General features: G+C 39.9%; 1 long non-coding RNA gene across 1 annotated transcript; it reads right to left on the minus strand.

Annotated features, from left to right (window-relative positions):
* Positions 1-259: 259 nt before the first annotated feature.
* Positions 260-20,140, minus strand: LOC149235908 (uncharacterized). Its single transcript, XR_016268360.1, has 3 exons — positions 18,982-20,140; positions 18,651-18,729; positions 260-410 (listed from the first exon to the last, which is right to left on the minus strand). It is a non-coding gene; the product is annotated as an uncharacterized LOC149235908 (long non-coding RNA).
* Positions 20,141-20,506: the final 366 nt, after the last annotated feature.

Here is a 20,506-nt window from a genome sequence, read left to right on the forward strand (position 1 = left end):
CATTGCCCAGTAACCTGACAGAGACAACCAAACTATAAATTGACAACAGTAGCAGAGAACGACCCTACCGGAGCCATTGCTCATAGCAGTTACGTAGACCACGCCTGGGAACAAACCCTCACCTGCACAGTGAGCCAACGGAGTACTGTCAGTCAAATGTATGCTGAGTATAGCAAGGAAGTAACAAAAGAAAAAGAGAATTGAAAGCACAATCAGGAAAATCGTTTACCTGAAGAGCATTCGCGTTGGAGGAGTGAAACCCCACTAAGCGACAGTCAACGGTGAAACCTTGTAGACCAAGGAGCGAACATTGATAGTGCTGAAGAAAACTGAAGAGGGTAAGAAATAGCATGAAGGAACAACTTACCTTGCTAGGACCACGACACTGAGGAAGCCACCGTGACTGCGACCTGTTAGAATATAGAACAGTCATCCATCAACCATAAGCTAACAACCAAAAAGACTGTAACAAAACGAAACAATGGAATAGGGGAAGGTATAATAAGCAAGCAGACGGAACAACAATAACCCTCTCACACAGACCAAGAAACCTTCCATACAGTGCCCAGGCAACCAAGTGACAAAGCCACAAGTGCAGGCAGAGATATCTCGCTAATGGACAAAAGAACTCATAGCTGGGTGCAAACAGAACCTTGCCGCCAAGTTCTACACAATCGCAGCACAAACCCTCGTTGCAGGTATAAACCCTCATCGTAGCAAAAACACAAATGAGAAATGACCAAATGACAAAGAATCGAGGGTTTTGGTAACAACAAATAGCGGGAAAACAGTAACCGACGCGGGTACAACCAACAAACATCATTGAATTCCGATATAAATGCCAACAAATAAATATCCAGAACAATCATTTGTTTAGAGCCTAATCAAATGTATTGACCTCCGATTATTTGCTAATAATACAATTGTTGATTAAAGGATTGGTGCATTATTATTAATAGTATTAAAATATAAGTTACGGGCTGGTCCCATCATATTGGTATCAGAGCAGGATTTAGAGTTTTCCTGAGAGATGGAAGTTGGAAGATGAGGACGTGGAAGAGGTGCTTGGAGAGCAGCAGAGGAAGGATTGCGGGAGGAAATCAGGATCCTTACTGCCCGTTTGGAGGCAGTTGAAGCAGGAAGGAGAAGGGATCCAGAGGTAGGAGATGACAACGAAGAAGAAGGCATAGTGACAACAGATGGATCGGATGAAGAAGGGCCAGAAATGAGATTGTTGAGGCCGGAAATGAGATTGTTGAGGTCGGTCGTATTGGCTAGTAGCAAGCCTAAACCAGAAATCCCAAATTATGACAACAGCTTGTCCACAGAAGTTTTGCTGGACTGGATTAGCAAATCGGAAAAATATTTTGAGTGTGAAGAGGTCAGTGAGGATCGGAGAGTTAAGTTCGCTATAGCAAAGCTGAAGGGACACGCAGCCCTGTGGTGGGACAGTGTCCAAGCGGAGAGAAGAAGGATGAACAAGTTGCCAATAAAGAAATGGCCAAGGATGGTGGCCAGGTTGAAGGGAAGATTTCTGCCCAAGGATTACCAGATTGCACTGCATCAGTTAAATTGGTGTTCCACTAGATTCATTGGCTCGCACACTTGAAAAATCAGAAATGACAAAAATAAAAAATAGGGCTTCATTGAGAAAGACAACTGTTTTTAGGTGTTTCTCCTCCATGGCCATATTCTCTGGAACTTCCAATGCTTCACCATGAACTAATACATCATTATCCTCTGCATCAACAACTACATCATTATCCTCTACATCAACAACTGGCACTTCACTTCCAGACATTCCCTATTCTTCGAATGAAATAATAATCTCAATCTCAGGGCAATTTTTTTTATAAAAGACCAAGAAAACACAAGGACCATTAATATACTTCAAATAGAACAAAAGTCCAGAGCAATGGACTCAAAATATGTGAATATAAGATATCAAGCAGAAGCGTGTTGAGTAGCCAGGGCTCTAGAAAGAACGTGGTGACAAATGGCGTGTTGAGTAGCCAGGGCTTGAGAAAGAACATGGTCACAAATGGCGTGTTGAGTAGCCAGGGCTTGAGAAAGAACATGGTCACAACTGAGCAATGTTCTTTACGTGTCACATCCCAAACACACTACCAAACCTAAGTACCATGCAGTGATGGACAGAAATTTCAGTACAATTGAGAAAACATAAATACATATTTACCTAGATATAGGTGAATGTGCAACTCTTTTGAAATTGGAGGTTGAATCTAACATAAATACATATTTACCTAGACATAGGTGAATGTGCAACTCTTTTGAAATTAGAGATTGAATCTTTTTCCATTTTTAAAATCTGTATTGTGATTGTAAAAACAAAACCCACCATTTTTTATTTCAAAGTTCAATATCATATGAATAATAAACATGCCACAGTAATAAGAACATCCAAGACAATAAACTATGACTCATATATTTTAACCTTGCAATAAGACTATTTATATAATCATTATATCTTGATCAATCAACTCGGAACTGGTGTCCTTGATAAGCCATGATGCTGAACCAAATTTCAAATATACGATCTCATTATAGAAATTCATTTCAAGAAACAAATTTTTGGCAGATGAAAATAATAACTACATTAATAATTTAAAGAAAGATATTCCATCATAAGCAAAGCAATAGCATCACGTTTCCCTCTCTAATAATAATTTGGACAAATGGCCAATATGCCTTAATGATTGCTAAGAAATTATTAGCTGAATGGAGCTAATAATACACATTTATAAAAGTGATTTTCTAGCGATTCAAACAGCAAACCTGAAGACTCCACTTATGTATATGCTCATTGGTTGTCGGATATGCTAAATACTAATTATGAACATGAACATGAACATGGTACCTTTGACGGATATGCCTCTTAGAACATAGCACCTTTGAGCCAGACAGATAACATACCAATATAATGACAAAGTATATACCCTCCATCTAACTCAAAAGGATACGCTGTTTAAGGTTAATTTCACATTATGAAGCTTTACATATTTTGTCATCATGCAAGCCAATGACTGTTTTTTAATATGATTTTGTTAACATCACGCTATGTTAAATTTATAGTTATTTAAAATACTTTTCAGAAAGGATATCAAGTTATTAATCAGCATCTATGCGACATTCAAATAACCTACACGATGTTGTAACTGATAAAACTGATAAATAATAGGAGAATAGATTCTTGAAGCACATGCATAAAGGACTCTAGAGACAGTTCAGTTTTATCCTTCACACTCATATGCTATGCAAACACTAGAGGAGCCTGATATTGTGATTTCAGGCAGTCCATTGAAAAGCTTCCCACAGAGAAAAGGGAAAATGGAGACATAAACCATCCTCGAAGATCTTGAAAATGGTCAACTAAAAAGGTCCAAGATGGGCCAAGAACTAGTTTTAAATGAAACATTTTGAAAAGAAATTTTTGCATTCTAAAAGAAGAGAAGGCCAATATGCAAATGTATTGGATTATGGCCATGGGGTTGGATTGAATCTCAGTGGAATTTGAAAAGTAAGGGGCTACTTTGATATTAGATTCTCATTTACAAGTGAGGTTTACAAGTGAGGTTTTGAAATGAAGGCCATATTATCAAAATTGGGTTGGATTGAATCTCAGTGGAATTTGAAAAGTAAGGGGCTACTTTGATATTAGATTCTCATTCACAAGCGAGGTTTTGAAATGAAGGCCATATTATCAAAATGGTGCAAGTTCTGTCTGTTTATGACACATCAGGATGCTGGATTCACAACATTGCAGGCTCCTTGGTGGACTCTAACAGGGATAACATTACACGTTCAATAGCTTGATTGTTGGGAAGAATAGTTGATCAAATTGATTCACAATAATTTGGGAAGGCACCTTAAGGCCTGCTTCAATTGTGATTCAAGTGCAAAGGATAAAAGTTTGTGAAAAGAAGCGATGAATTTAAGGACACTATTATATAAGTTCATATAGCAGATTTTGAAAGCAAGAAGCGATGAATTTAAGGACACTATTACATAAGTTCATATAGCAGATTTTGAAAGCAAGTCCTTTGAAAATATGCGTTTGGGTGCAACACATACCACAAGTATGGTCATGTAAACCATTAATTCCCAATTTGGGGGGGTGGAAGAACTAAATGAATGACGTCAAGAAACTCTTTCCTATGATTTTGGTGGTGAAGCTTAGGGCTAATACATAACACCATGTGATCTATGTGCAATTCGTGCAAACTGCTTTAATGGTGATCTATGTGCAATTCGTACAAACTGCTTTAATGTAGATCTGCCCACTCTGCATTTGTACCAAAATGAGAATCGATCATTTTTCCTCCGCATTTTTGGCAACCTCCAAGGTAAGTAACACCAACCTCAGCAACACTGTTGGAAGTGAACCTATGCACTGTCAAATCCATAATCAGCACTATTGGTAGTGAACAAATCCATAATCAACACTATTGGCAGTGAACCTATGCGCTGTCAAATCCATCATCAAAGATGCACTTTAGAAACAAACTAAAGGAGATATATTAACACATCTAAGATCCTCCACAGAATTTAACCCCAAAAAGCACTCATTACAACCGTGTGCACCAGATCTAGAATTTTTGGAGGCTACGTTGCAGGAAATGCCTAACGCACCAAACTTGCAAAAACACCTAGAAATTGGCCTAAGCCATACCATATTGTGCTTTTCCACCAGTGTATACAAAAGGGATCAGGAGTCTTTTCAAGGCAGCTTCGCATGGAGGAATGTAGCTTTGTTAAAGATCGAATAAATTTAAATAGGACTGCAGGTTCCATGTCATTGCATGTTCACTCTGTGATTTATACTACGCCGGCAGGACATATAGGTTGCAAACAAGGGATGACAATTTATTGCATGTTCACTCTGTGATTTATACTACGCCATGTCATTGCATGTTCACTCTGTGATTTATACTACGCCAGCAGGACATATAGGTTGCAAACAAGGGATGGCAATTTGACTTTCAACTACAATGTTTAGAATTCATTGACTTTGCCAAATAGTGAATTCAACAGTCTTAGATTTCACCATTTGAAAATAAAATGTTCCTTGCAATTTCCAAATAGCTGAAAGTGTAAAAAAAAATTAACCCTTGGGCATAAAAAAAAAGTGTAAAAAATTTAACCCTTGGGGCATAAGAGAAAAAGAAAAAGGTGTAAAAAAATTAACCCTTGGGCACAAAAGAAAAAGAAAAAGAAAAAGGGTGCCAAAGAGCAGAAACAACTCATGAAAAAAAGAAGAGAAATTTTGCAATATGTGACATCTGTATTTGAATTGAAAAAGTGCATTAGATACCCAAAAATGCATATCTACAATAAGGAAGGGAAGGTATGAAATTGGGGCATGTAAATCTAAAGTCTATGCAATGCCAAAAAAAAATTGTCAATTTGCTCAGTAAGTTCAAGATTGTTGGGAGCAGAGAAAAAAAAATATCAATCTGCTTAGTAAGTTCAAGATTGTTGGGAGCAGAGAACGGGAGTGGGAGTCTCGTTCAAGCAGAATTAAATTACAATCATAAGGTACCCAGGCACAGTCCAGAATTCCTATGAGGCCCATTACATTGATTTTCACAAATAAACAAATAGCGAAAAATATGGTAACTAAATAGAAAATACCCCTATAATGATAATTGAATGATATAGAGCTTAAATGTTCTTGATTTGCTTGTATTCAGTCGTGTAAATTCTAAATGGTATCTCATGGGTGATTTGTTAATTGGTGGGAACAATTACATAGTTGTATACATCACTCTTCTCTGTACTGTTCATTGTGTAGCCATACTCTGCAAGTAAGCAAATCGTTTAGTCTCCGGTACCAGGTTGTAACACCCCTTGTGAAAAGTAAATGCTGGTAACTAGTGAAGTAATTATGATACAAAGACTTTATTTAAAAATGTGTAATTTTGTTGTTAATGTTTTTATTAATAAAAAGACATTTGTGTTGGTACCATGTGGAATTGAGTTATGATTAATCATAGTTAGTAACTGGGAAATCAGTTACCCTAACTACCTGGAGGTAGTTGAAACCCCAAGGAAAAGGGGAATGATGCCAAGTCTGGTTGGGATCAGATGGCAGAAAGAAAAAATGAAAGCTATGCTGGTTAGGATCAGATAGCAGAAAGGAAAAAGGAAATTTTCCTGTGCACGCTACGTCTGGTTAGGATCAGATAGCGTTGACTGGCAAAGTCCAGTGATATTGCGGTCGAGTAGGACCTGCAAGTGCTTGGGGGTGGAAGCTCAGAGAAGACTTCCTACGGACGGGAGGATTGACAAGCATTATAAGAGGTTTGGCACAGAAGCAGGTAAGGCTTCATGCTTATGTAACTGTGAAAAGTTGAACTATTTACTGTTGGTTCTGTACAGAGGAACAATGAAAATATGCTGAACGTTAATTGTATTTATTATGGAATAATGTCAGAAAATAATCGGATGTTTTATGTACATTTCGGGTATCAAATCTAGCCTTAGAGAGTAGGCTCGGATTACTGAGTAAGTGAAATAGGTAGAGTCTGCGACTACAACACTCTCATGAAACCCTTATCAGTATTCCTTTAAAGAATATATTTACTGTGTAAATTATCCCTGGAACAGAACTCTGTATATATGAACATGAATGAGGGAAACCAACGAGATATTCCAAGAAACTGGAAACATCAACATGCAGACATATGTATAAATAAGCGTTATAGCAAAACCCTGTGTATATGTTACAGGAAGGGGGAAAATGCGAGTGAACCTACTCAAGAAAGGTGTTGTGACACATGCAGTTAGAAATACTTTAACTGAATAGCAAAAGCAGCGAAACACATAAGTCATGGTAACTTAAACAGGGTAAAACCCTGGAATATAATCCTACAAACTGTAGTCGGCCTAAAGGCACGAGTATTCTGTAAATATTACCAAGAAATAAACCTTGAGGATTCATGTATATTTCCAGCATCATTACGAGAGAGGCCCGCGGCCGAATAGAAGAAAGAGATAACGAACTAACAGTATAACAAAGCTAAAACAGAAATTGCATTATTTCTTGGAGACAGAGTAATCATCTGAGACATTACATTAATATGTTCATTGAAATATCTGAGAGGAAAACGCATCTAGAAATGATAACATATACATACATTGCCAATGCTTATTCTTGCCATTAAATACATTAAATATATTGATGAGAGAAAAGAATGAAAGTTGAGGCCGGCCATGGTAACCGCGAATAACAAGTAACCCTTTGGCCGGTTGGCAGCAGGTATCCGCTGCGATGAAACCCCTCATGCCGAGCCATGGCTCACGCTTGGCTGGCTGAGGCATCGAGCCGGATAACACAAAACCCATGTCATTTATCAAGCAAAAGAAACCAAATCGGAACAGAGAACCCGAATAGGAATACACAGATGCATTCAACTTGGAACAGCCATCAAATTAAATATGTGGAAGAGCGAATGCTCTCAGTAATACAAAGACATAGTATAACTCAAAACTGAAATCATTTATCACTTGTATATTTATACAATAGAAACCATCGAGTCAAACCCTTACGGGTTAAGAGGATTATAACTCAGTAGAAGTCAGGGCTGCATTCTGGAGAACCAGCAAATACCTTACAAAAGAAAGGAAACAGTCTATAGAGTATTGAAAATAGAAACTAAGGCTAGCAAGCCTCAGGGCGGAATTGAGCGAACCCGCCGTCCCTGTCATGGGAATAACCTCTTAGCACAGGTCCGAGACAAAAACTGCAAACGAGAGCTAAGCCTCAGAGACTTACCAGAGGTTGTCGTTTAGATACAAGGGATAACCCCGATTCCGTGAGGAGTATCTCCGCTTGTCTAGAGGAAGTGGCAATACCCACCTGTGCAAATAAACACCCGAATCTTATTAACCTGTGCAGAGAAACATGGAACAACATGGAACTGAAATCGAACCTCAGCTGTAGAAAAATCTCAGAGAACTGTAACATGAGTCCGGAAGGGAATTAGCAATTACCTGAACATTCACACAGAGGATATGCATGGTAGAATGATTACCTTCACGTAGGTGGGAGGTCGAAGACCTATGTAACCATAGAAGAGCATTAAGGAGCCGCGCTCTGCCAATACACTGAACAATGTGAAAATGAAATAAAACAAGCGCCGAAGACGGAGCCCCTCTATATATATCAGAGACTGTGTTTACCGTTTCGTGGCACCATGGTAGCCATTGATCTGTAGAAGGACAAACTCCACCGTCAGATAGCCGGTGATCCTCCAAGTAGCTTTGGCGCGAAGCTGCCTAGCCAAGCGGACATGCTGTAAAGCACCGTGTGTCACGTGGGCTAGTGACATCCGGCCGTTGAACAAAACAAATGGACGAAGATGCATCAACCACGCCAGAACCGGACAACGAACTGCAAGCTCGAGGTATCTCGGGAGTGGAGACTTTAAAAGGGTAATGAATGGCAGAGTGAGCTGACCCTTGTACTTATAACATGACATGGATTGCATTCGGTGGACTACAAAAACCTGGACTGTGTATTGTGCGTATCTTATAAACATGGATATAATCAATGTCATTACCTCTGTGTATTATGCACCCATTCGGTGATTCGTATGATTATTTAAAACAGGCATTATATATATATTGTGTAGGTGTTTCGTATGTTTAATTAAAGATGCATTATCCTATATATTATTGCGTAGGATATCTGGTGATGTAGGTAAAAGTAAAATGGAATGGTTAATAGATGTTAAATAAAAAAAAAATTCTTTATGTCATGTTTGGAGCGTGACAAATTGGTATCAGAGCCCAAGGTTTACAACTCTGTGACCTTTGGGAAAATTTTTTTAAGATTATAACCAGTTTATGGTAACAGTTCAGCAATACCCAAGATGAACTAAATTTGTATAATGAGTTGTGCAGAAGCAAAATGAGGAGAGCAAACAGTGCTCCTTATGGGAATCCGGAACCTCCGGATAATGTGGAACAACCTCAAGGGAATTCTGAGTTTTGGGTGCAACTGGGAGCAGCAGAACGCACCACCGATTCAACACTACAGAGGACATTGCAGGAACTAAAAGAGGAAATGGCTCAGCTGCGTGCAGATAACGCCAGATTGAACGTGGAACAGGAGAGGATCCTGAAAAGCTTATCTGATAAACAACATCAGCAACAATCACATCCGAGGCCGGAAGAAGCACCAATAACAGATGAACAAAGCTATCATACTGAACAGGAGGAAGCAGAAGACAGAGGAGAGACGCGAGGAGAAAAGTCTGTTAACGCCTCTGAATACCAGACTCCAAAAAGACCCCGGATGGAATTACACGGGGAATTCCGGAAGATTAAACCGCCTCATTTTGACGGAGAGTCTGAGGAAGCTGCAGAAGCCTGGCTGATTAACATGAACAAGTATTTTCAAGTGTACGAATACGATCATCATCTTAAGGCAAGACTGGCTATATTCCAGTTGCAAGCCAAAGCCACGCTGTGGTGGGAAGAAGTCAAAATGGTGCGGGGAATAAGTGAACAGGATGTGACATGGGAAAGGTTTCAGGGGTATTTTAAAGAAAAGTACCTGACAGAGCGATTTTATGATGAAAAGGCGCGAGAATTTCACGATTTACGACTGGGACAGCAAACTATTGATGAGTTTGTAACCAAGTTTACATCCCTGCTTCGCTATGTGCCCTATATTCGTGAAGAGAAGGCTAAAGTGCAAAGATTTGTTAGTAGCCTACCCTTAACAATGCGGGAAAGGATAGAGTTCGACAATCCAAAAACCATGGATGAAGCTATTCGAAAGGCAAGGCTGTGTTATCAGCAGAATAAATCCAAAGGAGAAAACCCTGGAAAGCGTTGGACAGATAAACGAGGCAGCAAAATACCTACGGGTAGTAAAGGAGCACGCAGTAATTTTCAGAAAGGATTTTCGAAAAGCGCCAGTGCTAAAAATCCAACCAGAACTCAAAGCAGATTCAAACCTCCTGCAGATTCCAAATACAGTGAGCAGCAAGTTAGATTGGATCCTGAAGGTGCTGCCCGACCACCTGTTCAGTGTTGGGGCTGTGGAGGACCCCATTATATCAGAAACTGCCCTCATCGAAAGGACAGCGATCAGCTATCTCAAATTTACGAAGCTTCAACAGTAGGAGATGTGGCCCGATCCATGCCCAGAATAAATGCAGCACTGGAAGATCGGCAAGCTGACTACCAGCCAACTATGATTGAGTTTGAAGGTAAGATCTTTGACCGAGCTGTTTCTGTTTTAGTAGACCCAGGAGCTACTTTAAGCTATATAAGTCCTAAAGTGGTAGAAAGCTGTGGTTTGCAAACCACTAAATTTAAAAGTCCTTGGCTAGTACAGCTGGCCACCGGGACCAAAAGAAGAGTTTTAACCAAAGTCAGCAATTGTCCATTAAAGTTAGCTGGCCAAATCATAACAACTGAGTTAAATGTACTGCCTCTTGGTTCCTATGACGTGCTGATAGGAATGGACTGGTTGGAAAGACGGTGGTCTATAATTAATTGCAAAACAAAAACAGTTTCGTATAGAGATGAGCTGGGTATGGGAAAGGAAATCCAAGGCATCCAGAAACCAGTTCAGATTCGTCCCATCACAGCCTCTCAGCTGGTTAAATGTATCCAGAACAAGTGCCAGATTTATGCAGTGCAAGTGGGGTTTGCAGATTCAATGGATAAGGCTGCAACTGTTAAGGATATACCTGTAGTGCAAGAATTTGCAGATGTATTTCCTGAGGAGATTCCGGGGCTGCCACCCAGAAGGGATTTGGATTTCACTATTGAGCTGATACCCGGAGCAGCCCCAGTATCCCGGGCACCCTATCGGATGAGTGTGCCAGAGTTGACTGAGTTAAAGATGCAGCTGCAAGAGCTGCTAGAGAAGAAGTACATCCGTCCCAGTGTCTCTCCTTGGGGAGCACCTGTGCTGTTTGTGAGGAAGAAAGATGGGACTCTGCGAATGTGCATAGACTATAGACAGCTGAATAAACTAACAATCAAAAACAAATATCCCTTACCCCGCATTGATGAGCTGTTTGATCAAGTGAAGGGGGCGACCATCTTCTCAAAAATCGATTTGAGGTCAGGATACCACCAAATCAGGATAAAGGACGAGGACATAGCCAAAACTGCTTTTCGTACTCGTTACGGACATTACGAGTTTGTGGTACTGCCTTTTGGGCTAACTAATGCGCCTGCAACATTTATGTGTTTAATGAATAGTGTATTCCATCAATACTTAGACAAATTTGTATTAATCTTTATTGATGACATACTTATCTATTCCCGGAATAGGAAAGAGCATGAGGAACATTTGAGGATAGTGTTACAGACATTACGGGAGCACCAGCTGTATGGAAAATTCAGCAAATGTGATTTCTATAAAGAGCAGATCCAATATTTGGGTCACATTATTACAAAAGAAGGTATAGCTGTGGATCCCGAAAAGATTAAAACTATAATGGAGTGGCCCACACCCAAGGATGTAGCAGACATTCGATCTTTTATGGGATTGGCTGGGTACTACCGGCGGTTCGTAGAGGGTTTTTCTAGAGTTGCCTATCCTATTACCTCCTTGCAAAAGAAGGGAAAAGCATTTAGATGGACAACAGACTGTCAACGGAGCTTTGAACAGCTCAAGCATCTACTTACTACAGCTCCTGTGTTGTGTGTGGCAGATCCCGAAAAGGAATATGTAGTTTGTACAGATGCCAGCAAAGAAGGCGTGGGTGGAGTACTAATGCAGGAAGGCAAGGTGATTTCTTATGAATCCAGAAAGTTAAAAGAACATGAGCAGAAATATTCTGCCTATGATCTGGAATTAACAGCTGTGATCCATGCCTTGAAGATGTGGCGTCATTACTTAATAGGGAGGAAATTTTTGTTGATGACAGATCACCACAGTCTGACTAGTTACTTTAGTCAACCTACCTTAAACGCAAGACAGGCAAGATGGGTGGACTTTCTAGGAAATTTCGATTTCGAAATTAAGCACCTAAAGGGTAAAGAGAACAGAGTTGCTGATGCACTAAGTCGAAAAGTGCATTGCATTTATGAGATTGGCATTAGCCAAGGATGGTCCACTCTTAACCAGGAAATTGAGGAGGCTGCGACACAAGATCAGATTTATATGCAAAAGAGACATTTGGTGCAAAATTCAGATGCTCGTTCAATACAACAAGGTTACACCTTGAATGCAGCCGGTATGTTGTGTTTTCAGAAGAAAATTTACATACCCAATCAGAGCAGTATTAAGGAAAAGATTCTGGATGAAAATCATAGAAGCCCCTATGCAGGGCATCCTGGGTACCAGAAATTAATCACCTCACTAAGGAAGGAGTATTACTGGCCAGGCATGAAGAAAGATGTGATAGAATATCTGGCGCGTTGCTTGGAATGTCAGCAAGTGAAAGCTGAGCATCAGCATCCTGCGGGACTGCTACAACCAATACCCATACCAGAATGGAAATGGGAGACCATAACCATGGACTTTATCACCGGATTGCCGAAATCTAAAAGGAGTAATGATTCAATAATGGTAGTGGTGGACAAACTCAGCAAGTCAGCCCACTTTATACCGGTTCAATCAACTTATCGTGCAGCTCAAATCGCAAACATTTTCATGCAAAATATATTTAAACTTCATGGGTTGCCGAAAGTAATAATATCTGACCGGGATGTTAAGTTTACCTCAGCTTTTTGGAGAACCTTATTTGAAGGTTTAGGAACTCAATTGAGTTTCAGCACCGCATACCATCCGCAAACCGACGGACAGACGGAGCGGGTGAATCAAGTACTGGAGGATATGTTGAGGTCTTATGTGATGCAGCAACCTGCACGGTGGGAGGAATATCTACATCTAGTGGAATTCGCCTATAATAACGGCTACCACTCATCCTTGAAGATGAGCCCATTCGAAGTACTATATGGCCGGAAGTGCCGCACACCCTCCAGTTGGGGTGGACCGGAAGACAAACTCTTGTTAGGACCTGAAATGCTGGAAGAAATGGAGGTCATGGTAAAAAGGGTCCGAGCTAATCTAAAGATGGCACAAGATAGGCAGAAAAACTTTGCAGCCCGAAAGAGAACATTTAAAGAATATCAAGTTGGTGAACATGTATACATCAGAATTCGAGCTAGAAAGAGCACTCTTCAATGGAATGCATGTGCCAAACTGGCACCACGCTTTTGTGGACCATTCCAAATTCTGGCACGAGTAGGGCCGGTAGCTTATCAGCTCGCCCTACCCAGCCATATACGGGTTCACAATGTCTTCCATGTATCTGTTTTAAAGAAATATGTGTACGACCCTAAGCATATTATAAGTTGGCAGGACATTCAGGTAAAGAAAGTCTGTCATCAAATGTAAACTGAAATGAAAGACTAGTAAAACAACTGATTTAATTGTTATGTGTTTCAGGTGGAACCGGAAGGAGAGTTCCTGGTCGAACCAGTGAACATATTAGATCAGAGAAGAGTAGAGCTACGAAGAAAGGTCATCAGCCAGGTTAAAGTGCAGTGGCAGCACTTTGGGCCTGAAGAGGCCACCTGGGAAGATGAACAAATGATGAGGGATACTTATCCCAGACTGTTTTTAAATGAGCAGCAACATCGGGACGATGTCGACTTTCAGGAGGGGGAGATGTAACACCCCTTGTGAAAAGTAAATGCTGGTAACTAGTGAAGTAATTATGATACAAAGACTTTATTTAAAAATGTGTAATTTTGTTGTTAATGTTTTTATTAATAAAAAGACATTTGTGTTGGTACCATGTGGAATTGAGTTATGATTAATCATAGTTAGTAACTGGGAAATCAGTTGCCCTAACTACCTGGAGGTAGTTGAAACCCCAAGGAAAAGGGGAATGATGCCAAGTCTGGTTGGGATCAGATGGCAGAAAGAAAAAATGAAAGCTATGCTGGTTAGGATCAGATAGCAGAAAGGAAAAAGGAAATTTTCCTGTGCACGCTACGTCTGGTTAGGATCAGATAGCGTTGACTGGCAAAGTCCAGTGATATTGCGGTCGAGTAGGACCTACAAGTGCTTGGGGGTGGAAGCTCAGAGAAGACTTCCTACGGACGGGAGGATTGACAAGCATTATAAAGAGGTTTGACACAGAAGCAGGTAAGGCTTCATGCTTATGTAACTGTGAAAAGTTGAATTGTTTACTGTTGTTCTGTACAGAGGAAAATGAAAATATGCCGAACGTTAACTGCATCTATTATGGAATAATGTCGAGAAAATAATAGGATGTTTTATGTACATTACGGGCAACAAATCCAGCCTTAGAGAGTAGGCACGGATTACTGTGTAAATTAAATGGTAGAGTCTGCGACTACAACACTCTCATGAAACCCTTATCGGTATTCCTTTAAAGTTTGTATTTACTGTGTAATTATCTCTGGGACAGAACTCTGTATATACGAACAAGAATGAGGAAACCAAACGAGTTTATTCCAAGAAACTGGAAATAATAACACATGCAGACATATGTATAAATAAGCGTTATAGCAAAACCCTGTGTATATGATACAGGAAGTAGGAAAACGCGAGTGAATCTACTCAAGAGCGGAGTAGTGACACATGCAGTTAGAAATATATTAACTGTATAGCAAAGGCAACGAAGCACATAAGTCATTGCAACTTAAATAGGGTAAAACCCTGGAACATAATCTTCAAACTGTAGTCGGCCGAAAGGCACAAATATTCTGTAAATATTACAAAGAAATAAACCCTGAGTATTCATGTATATTTCCAACATCATTACGAGAGAGGCCCACGGCCGAATGAAAAGAAAGAGATAACGGGCTAACAGTATTAACAAGGTTAAATACATAAATTGCATTATTTCTTGCTAAATCGTCGAAGACAGAATAACCATCTGAGACATTACATTAACATGTTCATTGAAATATCTGAGAGAGAAACGCATCTAGAAATGATAACCTATACATACATTGCCAATGCTTATTCTTGCCATTAAATACATTAAATATATTGATGAGAGAAAAGAATGAAAGCTGAGGCCGGCCATGGTAACTGCGAATAACAAGTAACCCTTTGGCCGGTTGGCAGCAGGTATCCGCTGCGATGAAACCCCTCATGCCGAGCCATGGCTCACGCTTGGCTGGCTGAGGCATCGAGCCAGATAACACAAAACCCATGTCATTTATCAAGCAAAAGAAACCAAATTGGAACAGAGAACCCGAATAGGAATACACAGATGCATTCAACTTGGAACAGCCATCAAATTAAATATGTGGAAGAGCGAATGCTCTCAATAATACAAAGACATAGTATAACTCAAAACTGAAATCATTTATCACTTGTATATTTATACAATAGAAACCATCGAGTCAAACCCTTACGGGTTAAGAGGATTATAACTCAGTAGAAGTCAGGGCTGCGTTCTGGAGAACCAGCAAATACCTTACAAAAGAAAGGAAACAATCTATAGAGTATTGAAAATAGAAACTAAGGCTAGCAAGCCTCAGGGCGGAATTGAGCGAACCCGCCGTCCCTGTCATGGGAATAACCTCTTAGCACAGGTCCGAGACAAAAACTGCAAACGAGAGCTAAGCCTCAGAGACTTACCAGAGGTTGTCGTTTAGATACAAGGGATAACCCCGATTCCGTGAGGAGTATCTCCGCCTGTCCAGAGGAAGTGGCAATACCCACCTGTGCAAATAAACACCCGAATCTTATTAACCTGTGCAGAGAAACATGGAACAACATGGAACTGAAATCGAACCTCAGCTGTAGAAAAATCTCAAAGAACTGTAACATGAGTCCGGAAGGGAATTAGCAATTACCTGAACATTCACACAGAGGATATGCATGGTAGAATGATTACCTTCACGTAGGTGGGAGGTCGAAGACCTGTGTAACCATAGAAGAGCATTAAGGAGCCGCGCTCTGCCAATACACTGAACAATGTGAAAATGAAATAAAACAAGCGCCGAAGACGGAGCCCCTCTATATATATCAGAGACTGTGTTTACCGTTTCGTGGCACCATGGTAGCCATTGATCTGTAGAAGGACAAACTCCACCGTCAGATAACCGGTGATCCTCCAAGTAGCTTTGGCGCGAAGCTGCCTAGCCAAGCGGACATGCTGTAAAGCACCGTGTGTCACGTGGGCTAGTGACATCCGGCCGTTGAACAAAACAAATGGACGAAGATGCATCAACCACGCCAGAACCGGACAGCGAACTGCAAGCTCGAGGTATCTCGGGAGTGGAGACTTTAAAAGGGTAATGAATGGCAGAGTGAGCTGACCCTTGTACTTATAACATGACATGGATTGCATTCGGTGGACTACAAAAACCTGGACTGTGTATTGTGCGTATCTTATAAACATGGATATAATCAATGTCATTACCTCTGTGTATTATGCACCCATTCGGTGATTCGTATGATTATTTAAAACAGGCATTATATATATATTGTGTAGGTGTTTCGTATGTTTAATTAAAGATGCATTATCCTATATATTATTGCGTAGGATATCTGGTGATGTAGGTAAAAGTAAAATGGAATGGTTAATAGATGTTAAATAAAAAAAAAATTCTTTATGTCATGTTTGGAGCGTGACACAGGTCCAAGGGTTAACTACTCCTCGAACATCCCCTGGATGTTTTCCTGGCCTTGTTTTCTTTTGAGACGTACCATTTGGATGGGGACAGAAAACAACCAGTGCAGATAAATCCTCTTTTGATCTTACCAGTGAACCGAGGTTCCTTTGGCACAGTACCAATCATTTTAATAGGAAGGGCTTCCCAATATGCACTTTTCCATTGGACAAAACAGGGCCACATTTGCCTTATTGGACCAAAGTAGTATGAACCAAACTGACTGACTAAATGATATTCCCGTTTTTCACTGAATGTGAAGCACACTGATACTATGCTTCTGAAAATGAGCAAACATAATGCCAATGTTGAAAGGTGTTGAAATATTAATTTCAACCGCACATTTATTGTAGCGTTGTTTTGGCAAAACCACCCAGACTTCCCCGCACCACCTATTGGCAAAAGTGGTATCCGTAAGAAGGGCTCCGAACACCCCAACCAATTGACACGTGTCTAGTGTACAACTCCGAAACCACCAATTCCCCAGACATTAAACTTTGATTAAGTTATGTGGCTTTAGCTTGCGTTGTTTTGGCAAAACCACCCAGACTTCCCCGCACCACCTATTGGCAAAAGTGATATCCATAAGAAAGGCTCCGAACACCCCAACCAATTGACACGCGTGTAGTGTACAACTCCGAAACCATCAATTCCCCAGACATTAAACTTCGATTAAGTTGTGTGGCTTTAGCTTGCGAAATGCGTCCGATCAAGTCAATGGACCAGGATCTTCTTCAACTTGCATGAACCTTTTTGGTTTTACCGAACGGTTTTAACTTTAATGCACTGTCATAGTCGTTGGTAAATGTTTTAATTTTTGTTTGCACGGAAGTATGGGGAATTTAAAATAGGTATGGGCAAGTCAACGAACATTTAAAAAATCCTTTTGTTTTGGTATATGTTTTCGTTTTTGTGTTTTTTATCGTGTATTGTAACAGGGGATGAAAAGAGGGCTCGCGCCTGTAAAGAAAACAACAAGAAATCCAACGCACAGCAGTGCCAATAAAATTGTGGAGCATATGCATTGAAACGAAATGGATGGTGTGGCGTAGTAGCTCAAATGTAATTGTTTTTTAATGTGTAATGTGAATGATCAGCAGATTGAATGTAATGAAAATTTCACACAGGGATGAATGTAAAGGATTTCTTTTACAGCAGTAAATTCATGTAAATTTATTTTACAGCAGTAAATGTACAAACTTTTTTTTACAGCAGTAAATATGAGTGAAGATTTTATATAGCAATGTAAAAATGAGTTGTAAAAGAGGCAGACCATTTTTTTTGGTGAAAGTTTTTGGTGAATCCCTCTGAATGAGAGGAAGAAAATTGTACCAGACAGTTTATAAATTAATACAAGTTTATTTTGGTTGAGAAACTTTGTTCTGCTCAGAAATTTTTTTAAGCTTCCCGGTGCAAAAAATCCTGTGGCAGAAACAGAGTATTTCCTCTGTTCAATATTTGTTTGAAATTACCAGAAATTTCCAACAAAAGACAGCCCCACTTCTGAGACAAGAGAGAAATATGTTGTTGAAAGTAAAAAAATGAAACAGAGGCAGAGAACCACATCAGTAAAAACGCGCTGGCTAAAAATGCACGATAAATCTTGTAAAAACGCGCTGGCTAAAAATGCACGATAAATCTTGTATCGGTGTGGACAAGTGATCAAGAGACTGACCCACAAATTTATTTATAATTAATTAATTACTTTACATATGCCCTACATATATCTTGTCCTGGTGTGTTTCTCTATGTGTGTCCACAATATTAGCGCAAGTGGCACCTTCTATGTCCAAGAATTGAACACTAAGGCAAATCAAACTCCTATTTACCAAGATTCATGTTTGAGAGAGGGAAAAGCCCATAATGAATCGGATTCATGTTTATCCTTCTCTTGCAAGGAAGAAGGATTCCAATATCTTAGCTTGGGTGAAATGCTTGGTTGAATGGGTGAAATAAAGTTCAAAAAGTTTATGTAACAACAATCAAGTACATACCTCGCGTTGTGCTGTGTTGTAGGGTATCAAATTAAGGGTTTGGTCGAATATCGTCTCAGTCATCCTCCATTCCCACTCCCTGCTCGTGCTTGAGCAACAATGAGAAATAACAAGGAAGTTAATACCCGGGTGAGTTTGAGTAGTTGAGATGTCATAAATTATAAAAGGTTACAAATTTATTACAGAAGCATATACAATCGTTTAAAGTTTCGAACCAGAAACTGTATTCTAATTGAACTCTGAAACAGATTTAATAACTGTTGTTCCCAAAACAATTTGAACATCCAATAATTCTTTATAATTGATTGCAGGCATCGTCATATAAACTTACTCTGGAGTCTGGGCTGGGATGTTCTGGCTGGACAAGGGATGGAATTGTTTCATTGGCTTCAGAAACCGCTACAAATATATTTGCCTCTACCTTCAATGTAAGACAATTGACACAGAAGTTTGCACTGAGAATTCCCAGCAGAAGAGAATAATATCCTAGCAGAAAAGAACAATATCCCAGTAGGCGTACAGGTACGAGAATTTTGGCCCGACTTCTCTGTTAGAATTAAATGAGAGCACTACTTACTCCATGAATACCCTTTGGTCTCTCGGCACCCATTCAAATAAGTCATAGCTATGAAATGAAATGAATCACAGTTGCGAAGGACGAGCCCCATTATTTCACTGGCTTCAGAAATCGCTACAAATATACCTGCCGCTACCTTCAATGTAAGCCAGTTGATACAGAGGTTTGCACGGAAAATTCCCAGCAGAAGAGAACAATATTGCAGCAGGCGTAGAACGTTGGCCCGCCTTCTCGGTTAGAATTAAATGACAGCACTTATAATCAGGTATACTTACTCCCAGCCTTCTCGGTTAGAACTAAATGACAGCACTTATAGTCAAGTATATACTTATCCATGAATGCCCTCTGGTCTCACGGCACCAATTCAAATGAGTCATATCTGCTAAATGAAATGAATCACAACTGCAAAGTGTACGATGTGAAATGTGAATGAGTGTACAATGCGAAATGTGAATTAAGTTAGGTTCTGAACACTCAACACAAAATCAAAATTTTTCCTAAAATATATAAAATAAGCTGTGGGAGTGAACATATTTTATGATTGGATTGGGGACTCGGTTGCTGTTGTCTTGTCCAAAGATTGTTCAGAAGATTATATTGTTGGGGTAAACCCAAATAGCCGTAGCGATGCTGATCTGTTTCCACATCACTTTTTTGGTATCAGCAGCGACAGGTAATTTAATTTGCACATCTACCGGCAGCACTTCCAGATTGGATATACTGTAGCACATTTCCTCCCACCCCATATCTTCCTCTACCACCACTACGTCTCCATCTTTCTTGTATTTGATGCGTATCTCAGTTGATTCTTCCAACTCAAAGACCCTGCGAACAAATTGTGCCAAATCTGAAAAAGAGATAGCGGGAGGGTCTTTGGATTTCTTGCGAACCACTAAACGCCGAGCGGAGCCATTGGGGTCTCCGAACTGACACATACACATGATATTAGATGTTACAACAAAAAGTATGATTATGATACAATGCAAATAAAATAAAAGTAAAGAGATCCATTCAGTCCTGAAAAGGAATTAATGACCGGGAAAATCCATTTTTAAGGAGCACAACACACACAGAGAACTCCAGACCTTTATCACGGCATGCTCCATGATGCTGAATTTTCTCTACAAAATTACACGAGATAATTGAAGATATCGAAAACCTTGGAGAAGAGGGATTATATAGTGTAACGGAACGGCATGCTCCATGATGCTGAATTTTCTCTACAAAATTACACGAGATAATTGAAGATATCGAAAACCTTGGAGAAGAGGGATTATAT

The sequence above is a fragment of the Pinus tabuliformis genome, chromosome 8, assembly GCF_031772625.1.
Source record: "Pinus tabuliformis cultivar Carrire ecotype Pingquan chromosome 8, CPIR1, whole genome shotgun sequence".
Lineage (NCBI taxonomy): Eukaryota > Viridiplantae > Streptophyta > Pinopsida > Pinales > Pinaceae > Pinus > Pinus tabuliformis.